Consider the following 14,058-nt stretch of genomic DNA (forward strand, 5'->3'; position numbering starts at 1 on the left):
AGGACACAGATGAATAGCGCGATTGCAGGGACTTATTCCTTGCACGCTTCCCGTGAGACCCACACTCCCAACTGTCCACAATCTAACTTCCTGGCAGATTAAAACTGTGTGCCCGACCGAGACTCGAACTCGGGACCTTTGCCTTTCGCTGGCAAGTGCTCTACCAACTGAGCTACCGAAGCACGACTCACGCCCGGTACTCACAGCTTTACTTCTGCCAGTACCTCGTCTCCTACCTTCTAAACTTTACAGAAGCTCTCCTGCGAACCTTGCAGAACTAGCACTCCTGAAAGAAAGGATATTGCGGAGACATGGCTTAGCCACAGCCTGGAGGATGTTTCCAGAATGAGTCGTGCTTCGGTAGCTCAGTTGGTAGAGCACTTGCCCGTGAAAGGCAAAGGTCCCGAGTTCGAGTCTCGGTCGGGCACACAGTTTTAATCTGCCAGGAAGTTTCATATCAGCGCACACTCCGCTGCAGAGTGAAAATCTCATTCTGTCCACAATCTACATACGTAATGTACCTAATAGATATTTGCCCATCCACTCATTAATCGCGCACACTAAGGTGACGATTTCCGTAAGAGTTCGGGCAACGTGTGCGCATTCGCACAGACGAAGGTCAATGGCTGGGTAGCCTTTAACTATATACCGGGTGATCAAAACGTCAGTATAAATTTGAAAACGTAATAAATCACGGAATAATGTAGACAGAGAGGTGTAGATCGACACACATGCTTGGAATGACATGGGGTTTTATCAGAACAAAAAAAGTTCACAAAGTGTCGACAGATGGCGCTTATTCTGGTTTTGTAACTGCTACCGTGACGGGTGAGAGGTACTCCGATATGTTACAGAATCGCATCATCCCCAGCCTGGCTGATAAACACCTGCTGGGGCGTACGATGTTTATGCAGGATAGCGCTCCACCCCATATTGCTAGACGCGTGAAAGATCTCTTGCGCGCGTCGTTTCGTGGTGATCGTGTGCTCAGTCGCCACTTTCGTCATGCTTGGCCTCCCAGGTCCCCAGACCTCAGTCCGTGCGATTATTGGCTTTGGGGTTACCTGAAGTCGCAAGTGTATCGTGATCGACCGACATCTCAAGGGGTGCTGAAAGACAAATCCGACGCCAATGCCTCACCATAACTCCGGACATGCTTTACAGTGCTGTTCACAACATTATTCCTCGATTACAGCTATTGTTGAGGAATGATTGAGCATTTCCTGTACAGAACATCATCTTTGCTTTGTCTTACTTTGTTATGCTAATTATTGCTATTCTGATCAGATGAAGCGCCATCTGTCCAACATTTTTTGAACTTTTGTAATTTTTTGTAAGGTGTAAAAAAGATCTGATGATGGTCATTACGGACTGAAACCGGTCATCGTCTAAAGAATTCATATTGTGATCAAAAACTGGAATAAAAAACATTTGACATTATTGGATCACTGTTTGTATACGCGACCATGTCGCAGTTGGTGATGTGATTTTGCCGTGGTGGATGGGCTTACGTAACTAACAGTATCACATCTGTACACCCATGCAGACTGGGTAGTACAGTTTATTTAACGTCATACGTACACTTTAGGCATTGTTGTATGATTCATTTGTCATTTATAGTCGATCTCTATTAAATTATGATGCTTACAGCGCCACGTATTGCTACATTTTGTAACTATTTATTTTTCTTCTGTCATACGTTTTCAGCCGGCCGAGGTGGCCGAGCGGTTCTAGGCGCTTCAGTCCGGAACCGCGCGACTGCTACGGTCGCAGGTTCGAATCCTGCCTCGGGCATGGATGTGTGTGATGTCCTTAGGTTAGTTAGGTTTAAGTAGTTCTAAGTTCTAGGGGACTGATGACCTGAGCAGTTACGTCCCATAGTGCTCAGGGCCATTTAAACCATTTTTTTGTTAAGTCCCATACTGCTCGGAGCCATTTGAACAATTTCATATGTTCTCCGATAATATTCCGTTGCAATTTGACGTCATTCTGACCAGTGGTATTATTTCTACAGCGGTTTGAAATTTTAATTATAATCACCCTGTATATTGACATGGTTCGCAATGGCGTCTTGCAAGCGGAAGTAATTCTCTGCATGCAGCTCGGTTTGGCTTACCGCTATGAACCTTAGCCGCTCACTCTTCAAGTACATGTGTACCAAATGGTTCAAATGGCTCTGAGCACTATGGGACTCAACTGCTGTGGTCATCAGTCCCCTAGAACTTAAAACTGCTTAAACCTAACTAACCTAAGGACATCACACACACCCATGTCCGAGGCAGGATTCGAACCTGCGACCGTAGCAGCAGCGCGACTCCGGACTGGAGCGCCTAGAACCGCACGGCCACCGCGGCCGGCCATGTGTACCAAAAATGCGACAGAAGTACCGTAGTACACCACAACGGCGAGTTGAAGTCGTGTTTGCGGAGCATCAGGTGAAAAGAATAGAAAGCCTCGCATGTCACTTTTTTGTTCGGGTTCTCTCCCCCAGTCGCCGAGTTCGTTTGAGGAATACAGGAATGATATCCTTCTTGGCCTTTCCGAACATAATGGGATACTGCAGAGCATGATAGTAGCGGTGTGTATCCGCGTTCCAGGTGACGCATTGGTCGCGCTTGCGCAGGACGCTGCTGTCCCCGGGCGGTGGGGTCAGCGCCCGCCAACACAGCCTCGACCTCGGTCACGGCCGGCGCTTTGTAGCCCCATACGTGCCGCCGTCTCGGCATATGATCTGTGTAAATAACCACCTTGAAGCTCTCGTCGGGCATGTTGCAGTGTTATAAATAATATAATGTTGAAGATATAATTAAATTTTGTGGGTAACTTGGCAACAGAATCAGAGACTGATTGTATTATCGTAACAAGTCACTGTATTGATTATTTCACCTGATAAATATTTTTTAAATACCTGATTGCATTCTTTGGACATAGAGCAGCAGATTAGTTTATTTGAGATTGGTAGGAAGCAACATTATCATTTCCGCGAGTTTTCATGACCGCGATGCAGTCATACTGTAGCGTTGCTCTTGGGAAGGCGAAGAGAAAAAGAATTTTTTCTTATGTCGAAAAAGTGAATATTTTGGTGGGCCACTTGGCAACAGAATCAGGGATTGATTACACTATTATAATAACATACGTTGAGCATTAAATACCTGAATAAGAGAAACACTATCATTTCTGTGCATTTTTATAGTCACGATGTAGTCATACCCGAAACAACACTAAGGGACCAGAAGATTGATAGACTTTAAAAGAAATGCAACACTACACAGTTAAAAAAAAATTGGTTCAGAAATAATAGGAAAACGGTAATGTTCCTTCTGCGTCATGCTGCGTTCCGCCCATCAGCGTGATCATACCTTCTGGTGATGAACTTTTCATATTAAATTACAATAGATGACCATTTTGATTAACTACTTTATACATAACAGTCAAAATGTCCTCTTGATGCTGTCTGTTTGTAATCAGTTACAAGAAACTACATGTTTTCTGATTGGAAAAATAACAATTAGCACATTCACTCAACATTTTCACATGAAATATAAAATACCGTTGCGGAACGCAGCAACTACGCCTTTCATGGAATACAAACAGTAAAAGGTGAGGCGCCAAATGTCTCATTTGTCTTGAAACAGCAGAATTCTTTTTTATATCCTTAATCGATACATGTACATAGAGATTCACAGGCACCGCGCAAGAACGGCAAAGATAAAGAATAATAGATTCTGTCGCTGCTGTGCGATGGTTCAATTCTTTTACTTTACGATTGTTCGATAACTTTAGGCCATCAGTCGTTTACCATTGAGCGTATATTAATGTCTGTGAGGCGAAAATTACTAATATTATGTGGTGTCACCGCCAGACACCACACTTGCTAGGTGGTAGATTAAATCGGCCGCGGTCCATTTAGTACATGTCGGACCCGCGTGTCGCCACTGTGTAATCGCAGACCTAGCGCCACCACAAGGCAGGTCTCATGATACGAACAAGCACTCGCCCCAGTTGTACGGACGACCTAGCTAGCGACTAGATGTACGAAGCCTTTCTCTCTCATTAGCCGAGAGACAGAATAGCCTTCAGCTAAGTTAATGGCTACCAACTAGCAAGGCGCCATTAGCCTTACAGTGATTGTAATTAAAGTCTCCTGTGTATAGTCAAGAGCGATGTACCACAATGATTGATTAAAGATAAGTATTAATCCCGCTACGTACTTTTCTTCATAGCATTAATTACGTAGCCTGTTCCAGTACTTCACGCCCGTCTGCGTTAGTCTAGCGTGCATTTTCATCCATCTCTAGCTACAAGGTGTTGGCCCAGCTGCCGACACATCATATTACAATACCCGAATCGACACTAACGGACCAAAAGATTTACTGACTTTAAAATAAAAAAACACACTACACAATTAAAAAGGATTGATTCAGAAATGATAGGAAAACGATAATGTTCCGGCCTTAATGCTGCGTTCGGTCCATCAGACTGATCGTAAGTTCTGGAGATAATCTGATACAAAATGATTAACATTCAAGTAATGAGGCGTTGGAGATACTTAAGGATAATTTGTCTAAATAAGCACACTTCATACACAGCACACGTTTTTTAATGGTACTTACCTTCTTATACACTCCTGGAAATTGAAATAAGAACACCGTGAATTCATTGTCCCAGGAAGGGGAAACTTTATTGACACATTCCTGGGGTCAGATACATCACATGATCACACTGACAGAACCACAGGCACATAGACACAGGCAACAGAGCATGCACAATGTCGGCACTAGTACAGTGTATATCCACCTTTCGCACCAATGCAGGCTGCTATTCTCCCATGGAGACGATCGTAGAGATGCTGGATGTAGTCCTGTGGAACGGCTTGCCATGCCATTTCCACCTGGCGCCTCAGTTGGACCAGCGTTCGTGCTGGACGTGCAGACCGCGTGAGACGACGCTTCATCCAGTCCCAAACGTGCTCAATGGGGGACAGATCCGGAGATCTTGCTGGCCAGGGTAGTTCACTTACACCTTCTAGAGCACGTTGGGTGGCACGAGATACATGCGGACGTGCATTGTCCTGTTGGAACAGCAAGTTCCCTTGCCGGTCTAGGAATGGTAGAACGATGGGTTCGATGACGGTTTGGATGTACCGTGCACTATTCAGTGTCCCCTCGACGATCACCAGTGGTGTACGGCCAGTGTAGGAGATCGCTCCCCACACCATGATGCCGGGTGTTGGCCCTGTGTGCCTCGGTCGTATGCAGTCCTGATTGTGGCGCTCACCTGCACGGCGCCAAACACGCATACGACCATCATTGGCACCAAGGCAGAAGCAACTCTCATCGCTGAAGACGACACGTCTCCATTCGTCCCTCCATTCACGCCTGTCGCGACACCACTGGAGGCGGGCTGCACGATGTTGGGGCGTGAGCGGAAGACGGCCTAACGGTGTGCGGGACCGTAGCCCAGCCTCATGGAGACGGTTGCGAATGGTCCTCGCCGATACCCCAGGAGCAACAGTGTCCCTAATTTGCTGGGAAGTGGCGGTGCGGTCCCCTACGGCACTGCGTAGGATCCTACGGTCTTGGCGTGCATCCGTGCGTCGCTGCGGTCCGGTCCCAGGTCGACGGGCACGTGCACCTTCCGCCGACCACTGGCGACAACATCGATGTACTGTGGAGACCTCACGCCCAACGTGTTGAGCAATTCGGCGGTACGTCCACCCGGCCTCCCGCACGCCCACTATACGCCCTCGCTCAAAGTCCGTCAACTGCACATACGGTTCACGTCCACGCGGTCGCGGCATGCTACCAGTGTTAAAGACTGCGATGGAGCTCCGTATGCCACGGCAAACTGGCTGACACTGACGGCGGCGGTGCACAAATGCTGCGCAGCTAGCGCCATTCGACGGCCAACACCGCGGTTCCTGGTGTGTCCGCTGTGCCGTGCGTGTGATCATTGCTTGTACAGCCCTCTCGCAGTGTACGGAGCAAGTATGGTGGGTCTGACACGCCGGTGTCAATGTGTTCTTTTTTCCATTTCCAGGAGTGTATTACAGTTACAATAGCTGGTGCGTATTAGCAAAAGCTTTGCAAAATGGTTCAAATGGCTCTGAGCAGTATGCGACTTAACTTCTGAGGTCATCAGTCGCCTAGAACTTAGAACTAATTAAACCTAAGGACAACACACACACCCATGCCCGAGGTAGGATTCGAACCTGCGACCTTAGCGGTCGCTCGGCTACAGACTGTAGCGCCTAGGACCGCACGGCCACTCCGGCCGGCAAGAGCTTTGCACATAACAGGCAATACTTGAGATTAATGTCCTCTTGATGATGCCTGCTCATAATAAATTACGTAAAACTACATGGCCGGCCGCTTTGACCGTGCGGTTCTAGGCGCTTCAGTCCAGAACCGCGCTGTTGCTACGGTCGTAGGTTCAAATGCTGCCTCGGGCATGGATGTGTGTGATATCTTTAGGTTGGTTAGGTTTAAGTAGTTCTAAGTCTAGGGGACTGATGACCTCAGATGTTAAGACCCCGAGCGCTTAGAGCCATTTCAACCAATTTGAAAACTACATGTTCTCTGATTGAGAAGACAATTAGCACATTTACAGAGTATTTTTCACAAATTATAAAATATGGACTGCGGAACGCAGCTAGTCCACGTCCTCCTTTCGTGGAATAGAAACAGTAAAAGATGAAGCGCTCAAGGCCGCTGCTACGGTCGCTGTGACATCTGTGACCGAGCGGTTCTAGGCGCTTCAGTCCGGAACCGCGCTGCTGCTACGGTCGCAGGTTCGAATCCTGCCTCGGGCATGGATGTGTGTGATGTCTTTAGGTTGGTTAGGTTTAAGTAGTTCTAAGTCTAGGGGACAGATGACCTCAGATGTTAAGACCCCTAGCGCTTAGAGCCATTTCAACCAATTTGAAAACTACATGTTCTCTGCTTGAGAAGACAATTAGCACATTTACAGAGTATTTTTCACAAATTATAAAATATGGACTGCGGAACGCAACTAGTCCACGTCCTCCTTTCATGGAATAGAAACAGTAAAAGATGAAGCGCTCAAGGCCTTATTTGTCTTGAAACAACTGAATCATTAATCGATACGTGTACATAGAGATTTACAGCCGCAGCGCAGGAGCGGCAAAGATAAATGCTAAATATAATTTTGACGATGCCGTTATGGCCTTATCACTTTAAGACAAGGTGTAAAAAAGGTCTGAGGATGGTCATTACGGACTGAAACCGGTCATCGTCTAAAGAATTCATATTGTGATCAAAGACTGGCATAAAAAAACTTTTTAAGATCATATCACATCGGATGGGAAAAATCGGTTTTTAAATGTCCTCAGGCCGAAAACCGCATAAAAAGCATCAATCACATCGGCTTTTAATTGTCCTGATACCAAAACCGCTCAAAAAGCATCAGTCAAAATAAAATCGGATTATTAATACCTGTGTGACTGGCGCAGAACATCTTCAGCATACTGTCCACCATTTTCTGCAACAAGTTGAAATCGAGAAACAGCATGTTCCACAACTGATCGAAGTGTTTCCGGGGTCACGTTCAGAATGTGTTGCGCAGTGCGTGTCTTCAGTGCATCTAAATTTGCAATCGGAACACTGAACACAACATCTTTCAGATGGCCCCACAGCCGGAAGTCACACGGATTAAGATCAGGTGATCTGGACGGCCGGGCTGTAGGGAAATGGCGGCTGATAATTCTAGCATTTCCGAAATGGCGCTTCAGCCGCTGCTTAGCTGGATTTGCAATTTGCGGAGGTGTGCCACCTTGAATGAAAATGATCCCATCGACGCATCCATTCTGTTGGAGAGCTGGAATGACGTGGCTGCGCAAAAGACACTCATGGCGCTTACCAGTGATGGTACAGGTAACAAGACCGGAAGCACCTGTCTCTTCGAAAAAATAAGGCCCTATGACAAATGATGCCGTAAACCCGCCCCACATAGTGACCTTTTCGGGATGAAATGGTACTGGTTGATTTGCGTGTGGATTTTTCGTTGGCCATGTTCGACAGTTCTGTGTATTGACATATCCTGTGACATGGAAGTGGGTTTCGTCTCTCCACAAAATCTTCCACGGTCAATCATTGTCCACTTCCATGCGAGCAAGAAGGGTCCCTCTTGCTCGCTGGTCAGGAAGCGGCTCCTGCACATGAGTAATTTTGAATGGTTAGCAAAGAAGGATGTTTCGTAGGATTTTACGCACCGTGCTCACGGGTATGTCCAATGTTCGGGTAATTCTCCGCGCACTACACAGTTGCACACCACCACTCGTCTCCTCCTGCATTTCTGTGGCCACTTCTTCCAATAACGTCGAATCAGTTCGTTTCCTCCTTCTATCAGCTTGCACAGCAAAAGAACCCGTCTTTTCGAATTTCCGAATCATTTACTCCAGAGTCACGGTAGTCATCGGACCAACGCCTTTTTTCAAACCCTTAAGTGTTCGGAACTTCTCCAGAGCGACGTGTGCACAGTCATCATTCTTGTAACACAGCTTTACAAGCAGAGCGCGACCCTGCATCGAGACAGTCATGGCGAACGTCGCAGACGCGAAAGGAGGAAAAGACCTATACTCGGCGTGTTTCTACCAACTTCAATGGATCGTTCGCATGACAGGTGTTTACATTTACGTTTTCTGACCCATACAGTGCCATCTATTGATCAATTTTCACACTTTTTTCTTCTTCTGCCATGCGTTTCCCCCTTCTCTGATAATATTCCGTTGCAATTTGACGTCATTCTGACCAGTGGTGTTATTTCTACAGCGTTTTGAAAGTTTAACTACAGTTACAATCACCCTGTAAATCCGAGTGACTTAGGTGGTAATTTCCCGTCGTCAGTCGTGCACAGTCCGAGGTACCTCAACGAAGATACCCAGGGCGCGTTCTTCTGTGTGCGGAACTGTGATCGGCTGGACTTATTCACGCCTTCACATGCAGCCTAGCCTGAAAGGAGATCAGGGAAGAACTAATAGTCGGACAGAAACTGACAGACCACCAGGACATTATAGCGTGACTCTTTAAGGTTAAAGAGCAAAAGTTGGTGGCTCTCCTTACGAAAGGGCAAGTTTTTGGTGGAAATGAGCGTACGGGATTGTTGGCCGGGAGTCCCCCATTCGGGGAAGTTTGGCCGCCGTGGGCAAATACTTACTGCATTCGACGCCACATTGGGCGAAGCGCGGTGATTCATTGGATGCCAAAAGCACGGCTTGCCCCACGTGTACTTGCTGCTGTGGTTAAAAAATTAACTGCCGCCGAACCAAATCGATGAAGTGATATCAGTGGGGCTGCCTGACTCCAACGTGGACAAACAGCTAAATGACTCGGTCACTAGGAGTCTACTCCACGGTCCTTACGGAACACTTAATCCTATAACCCCGTGCATGAAAGACTCGAAATGCACCAAAATGTAGCCTCGGCCGACATGAGTCGGCATGTAGCTACTAACGTGGTCTGTTTTTTCTAAGTCCTTGATTCTAGAGGCCTTAATTTTTAGATATGGACACCCAGACCGTTGCCGATACATTTCATGTGGAAACAATTTTACTGAATGAATTGCTAATGTGAAGTTAGTTTGTCCTTCTGAAGAAGACGGATTTAAATACATAGAATCCATGGTCAAGGTTATTTGGAAACCACCATTTACTGCAACTGGTTGGCTGTATTTTGTACCTGCTGCTCTGTAACCGTTGCTGTAGTCCGGCTATGTTCAAAATATTGTTAAAAGTGACACCCGCGCGACGAAAGGGGACTTACGGACACAATGAAAAGTGAGAGGTATGGCGCAAGAAGTAGTACTGGAGATCAGCTGTGTCATTCCGTACTCACCACTCCTTTCCAAAATGTTTAATACACACGTTAATGTGGAATTTAAGACAGTTAATGACAATTAAATATATTTGCAAATACGCGAACAAAGGCAGTGGCTAGCGATATTTATTGTGCAACAGCAGGGATGCGCTCATATTGATCAAAGAAACTAAGTGCAGATGTTTAGAGTGGGTAGATACGTCAGCAGCGACGGAGCTACATGGTGGATATAGCGCTTGCAGCTCCACGAGAACCACCCGACAGTGGTGTAACTTCCCAACGGAATCTACTGCACTGAGTCCAATTTGTGCAGTCGAGCAGCGACACCATCCACTACCACCCTCAACCCATTTTTTCCGTCTTTGCCATATGGACGACTTTGCTAGAAATCTGCTGCACGCCGATGTGCCAAAATACACTGCAGCGTCAAAGAAAATGACATAGGCATACGTATTCAAATACAGAGATATGTAAACAGGCAGAATATGACGCCGCGGTCGACAACGCCTGTATAGGACAAGAAGTGTCTAGCGGAGTTGTTAGATCGGTTACTGCTGCTATAATGACAGGTTATCAGGATTTGAGCTTGAACGTGGTGTTAAGCCGGCGCACGAGCGATGGGACACAGCATCTCCAAGGTAGCGATGAAGTTGGGGTTTTCCCGTAAGACCATTTCACGCGTGAATATCAGGAATCCGGTAAAACATCAAATCTCTGACATCGTTGCAGCTGGAAAAAGATCCTGCAAGAACGGGAACAACGACGACTGAGGAGAATCGTTCAACCCCTCTGCAAATTGCTGTAGATTTCAATTCTGCACCTTCAACAAGTGTCAGCGTGCGAACCATTCGACGAAACATCATGGATATGGGCTTTCGGAGCCGAAGGCCCACTCCTGTACCCTTTATGACTACATGACACAAAGCTTTGCGCCTCGCCTTGGCCCTTCAACACTGACATTGGACTGTTGACGGCTGGAAACACGTTGCCTGGTCGGACGAGTCTCATTTCAGAATGTATCGAGCGGATGGATGTGTACGGGTAAGGAACAACCTCATGAATCCATGGACCCTGCATGTCGGCAGGGGACTGTTCAAGTTGGTGGAGGCTCTGTAATACTGTGGAGTTTGTGCAGTTGGAATGATATGGGAACCTTGATACTTCTAGAAACGACTCTGACAGGTGACACGTAAGTAAGCATCCTGTCCAATCACCTGCATCCATTCATGTCCACTGTGCATTCCGACGTACTTGGACAATTCCATCAGATATGACCCCACACGTCCAAAATTGCATCAGAATGGCTCCAAGTACATTCTTCTGAGTTTAAACTCTTCCGCTGGCTACCAAACTCCCCAGACATGAACATTATTGAGCATATGTGGGATGCCTTGCAATGTGCTGTTCGGAGGAGATCTCCACCCCCTCGTACTCTTACGGATTTATGGTCAGTCCTGCAGGATTCATGGTGTCATTTCCTCAGAACCAGACATCAGTAGAGTCGATGCCACGTCTTGTTGCGGCACTTCTGCGTGCTGGCGGGAGCCCTACAAAATAATAGGCAGGTGTACCAGTTTCTTTGGCTCTTCAGTGTATTACACAAAGAACCCGTCACGGAAAGAATGGAAACGTCGTGTACAGTGCACTCCGGTCAACAGCTGGCGAAGTATAAAGGCGTCAGATGCCCTGGGCAGAGTTTACACCGTGCGTGTTACATATTTTGATTGTTAATGTGTACGGTTGCTTCTGACCTGCGTATGGGGCCCCATCAGTTTTCAGGGCTTGAAAACAGTCGACGAAGAAGAAAAAGCCACGTTCCAGGAAGCATATGAGATGATGGGACATTTGGGAGATGACGATCACTGCGACGCTTCAATGGAGGATGGCGTATTGTGCCGGTCGTCAGCCGGGTGGACATAGCTCCTTGCTATCATGCTGCGCACCTGTGGTCTCTCTAAACCTAACACACTTCGAAAGGATATAAAACAGCATTATTCGAAGATATCGCGCATCAGTAACAAGGTACAGGACAGGCCAGCGACGATGTATATTTCAATGAAGCGCTGAAGCTTATTGAGGACAAAGTTTTCTCGTGGTGGGAAAACGTCTGTCTAATTTCGGCTTGCCCATCCCATAACAAGTGGTAGAACTGTCCACTGATTTGCTCAAGGAACTCAGTCAAGACACGGCAGCCTTGGAGATCCAAGTAGCCCAAACGGAACCCCTGCTATTGCCAGAGCAAAGGCACATTTTCAGTAAAATTTTGAGTCACGTGGAGAACGGAGGGGGTCTTAGTTTCTTGGACGGGCACTGTTCAAATTACTGCTGGCCCAGTTGCGCAAGGACAGGACTGTTGCTGTAGCTGCTGCGTTCTTGGGAATAGCCGCGACCTTGCTGAGCTGAGGAAGAACTGCCCACTCATTGTTCAGACTTCCTCAGAACCTTGCGATTGAGGAAACGCCCACTTACAATCTAAGCAAGAGCAGCAGTCGTGTTGCTCTGTTGCAGCAGTGCGAACTGATCGTGTGGGACGAATGTTCGATGTCACACAAGCGTATAATAGAGGCGCTCTGTCGAAGCTTGCAAGACATCCGCAGTAACCAAATACTGTTGGATAAAGTCGCTGTCTTGCTCGCAGACGACTTCCGACAGACGCTGCCAGTCATCAAGTGAGGCACTGCGGCAGACGAGATCAACGCGTAGAAACTTTACAGCTGACAACTAGTATTAGAGGCCAACTATACAACGACCTGGAGTCTGGGATCATTGCTCAATGTCTCCTCGACGTAGGCGAGGTCCACATGGCAATGGATCCGTAAGACCAAACAAAATTTGAAAGCTGCTTCTGCAGTGTTGTAACCTAGGAAGATAACCTCATTAATGCGCTAGCTTACATGAACACTAGAGCAACAAGGAGTGGTTACACGAAAGAGTTATCTTGGCGCCTAAGGATCGGTGGGAAACATCAATAACAATATTATTGCCCAAGTACCTGATGAGGTGACCACCTACACGTCAATCGATAGAGTGACGACAAGAGATGACCCAACTTCATATCCTGTTTCAAAACTCATTAGAGCTGGCGGGGGTAACGTCCCAGTTGGACCTGTCTTATTGATGCGTAACCTGGATGCATCAGGGACCAGATTACGCATCACGGACCTGAGATGGCATACCGTGCAGGCCTCCATCATCACCGGCGGAGCCAATGGAGAGACAGTCTTAATACCACAAATTCCTATTATCCCAACAAACTTGCCATTCCAGTCTAATCGCTTGCAGTTCCCATTGAAAGTGGCCTTCGCGATCGCTATAAGTAAATCAAACACTTAAAGTGGAAAGTATTCATCTGGGCACAGATTTCATTTCCATGTATTCGTGAAAACACGCCTGAAATTATGAAATATGCTTAATGTAAAAATGTATAAGTACAGTATCCAAACTAAGAAAAATGATCCAGGAAAGTTTATGTAGGCTGGAGGCAGCTGCTTCGCGTGTCTACAACTCAAACCTCTGTGGGGAAATGCCTCTTAGAGCTCTCTATAGACGGCTACCGTTCGCCTACCGTCATTTGCGCTTCGCAGTTCAAATCTGTCAAAAGAGCAGCCAGGTGTCAGGGATTTCCTCAAGATGACTCGACTATACGAGTGTCTTAGTCGTAAGGATTAAATGTATTAAAACTTCAAGCATCATTTGGCACCGAGCGGGTTAGCGCACCTTGTTAGCACAGTGGACTCGAATTCTGGAGGAGGACGACGCAAACCCGCGTCCGGCCATCCAGATTTAGGTTTTTATGATTTCCTTAAATCGCTTAAGCCAAATGTCGAATTTTTTCCTTCGAAAGGGCACGGCCGCTTTCCTTCTCCATCCTTCCCCAATCCGAGCTTGTGCTCCGTCTCTAATGACCTCGTCGTCGATGGAACTTTGAACACCGATCTCCTCCTCCGCATGATGTGGCATTTTTTCACGCATCTCCTTGTTTATGACGTCATACCTCCCGAACTATGATAGGTAGGTGGTTCTTACACCTTCAGCGATTGTTGCCGGATAGTAAGTGATACGTACACCAAGTTTGGTTGAAATTGGTCCATTGGTTTAGGAGGAGATGTGGAACACACACACACACACACACACACACACACACACACACGCACACACACACACACATGCGCGCGCACGCAAATAACACACTCACACGCATACATACATAGATTTTTTAATCTTT

At 46.9% G+C, this 14,058-nt stretch overlaps 1 non-coding gene across 1 annotated transcript; it reads left to right on the forward strand.

The window, feature by feature from the left end:
• Positions 1-353: 353 nt before the first annotated feature.
• Positions 354-428, forward strand: Trnas-uga. The gene has a single exon. It is a non-coding gene; the product is annotated as a tRNA-Ser (tRNA).
• The last annotated feature ends 13,630 nt before the right edge of the window (positions 429-14,058 follow it).

Source organism: Schistocerca americana, chromosome 8 (genome assembly GCF_021461395.2).
Source record: "Schistocerca americana isolate TAMUIC-IGC-003095 chromosome 8, iqSchAmer2.1, whole genome shotgun sequence".
In the NCBI taxonomy this organism is placed as follows: domain Eukaryota; kingdom Metazoa; phylum Arthropoda; class Insecta; order Orthoptera; family Acrididae; genus Schistocerca; species Schistocerca americana.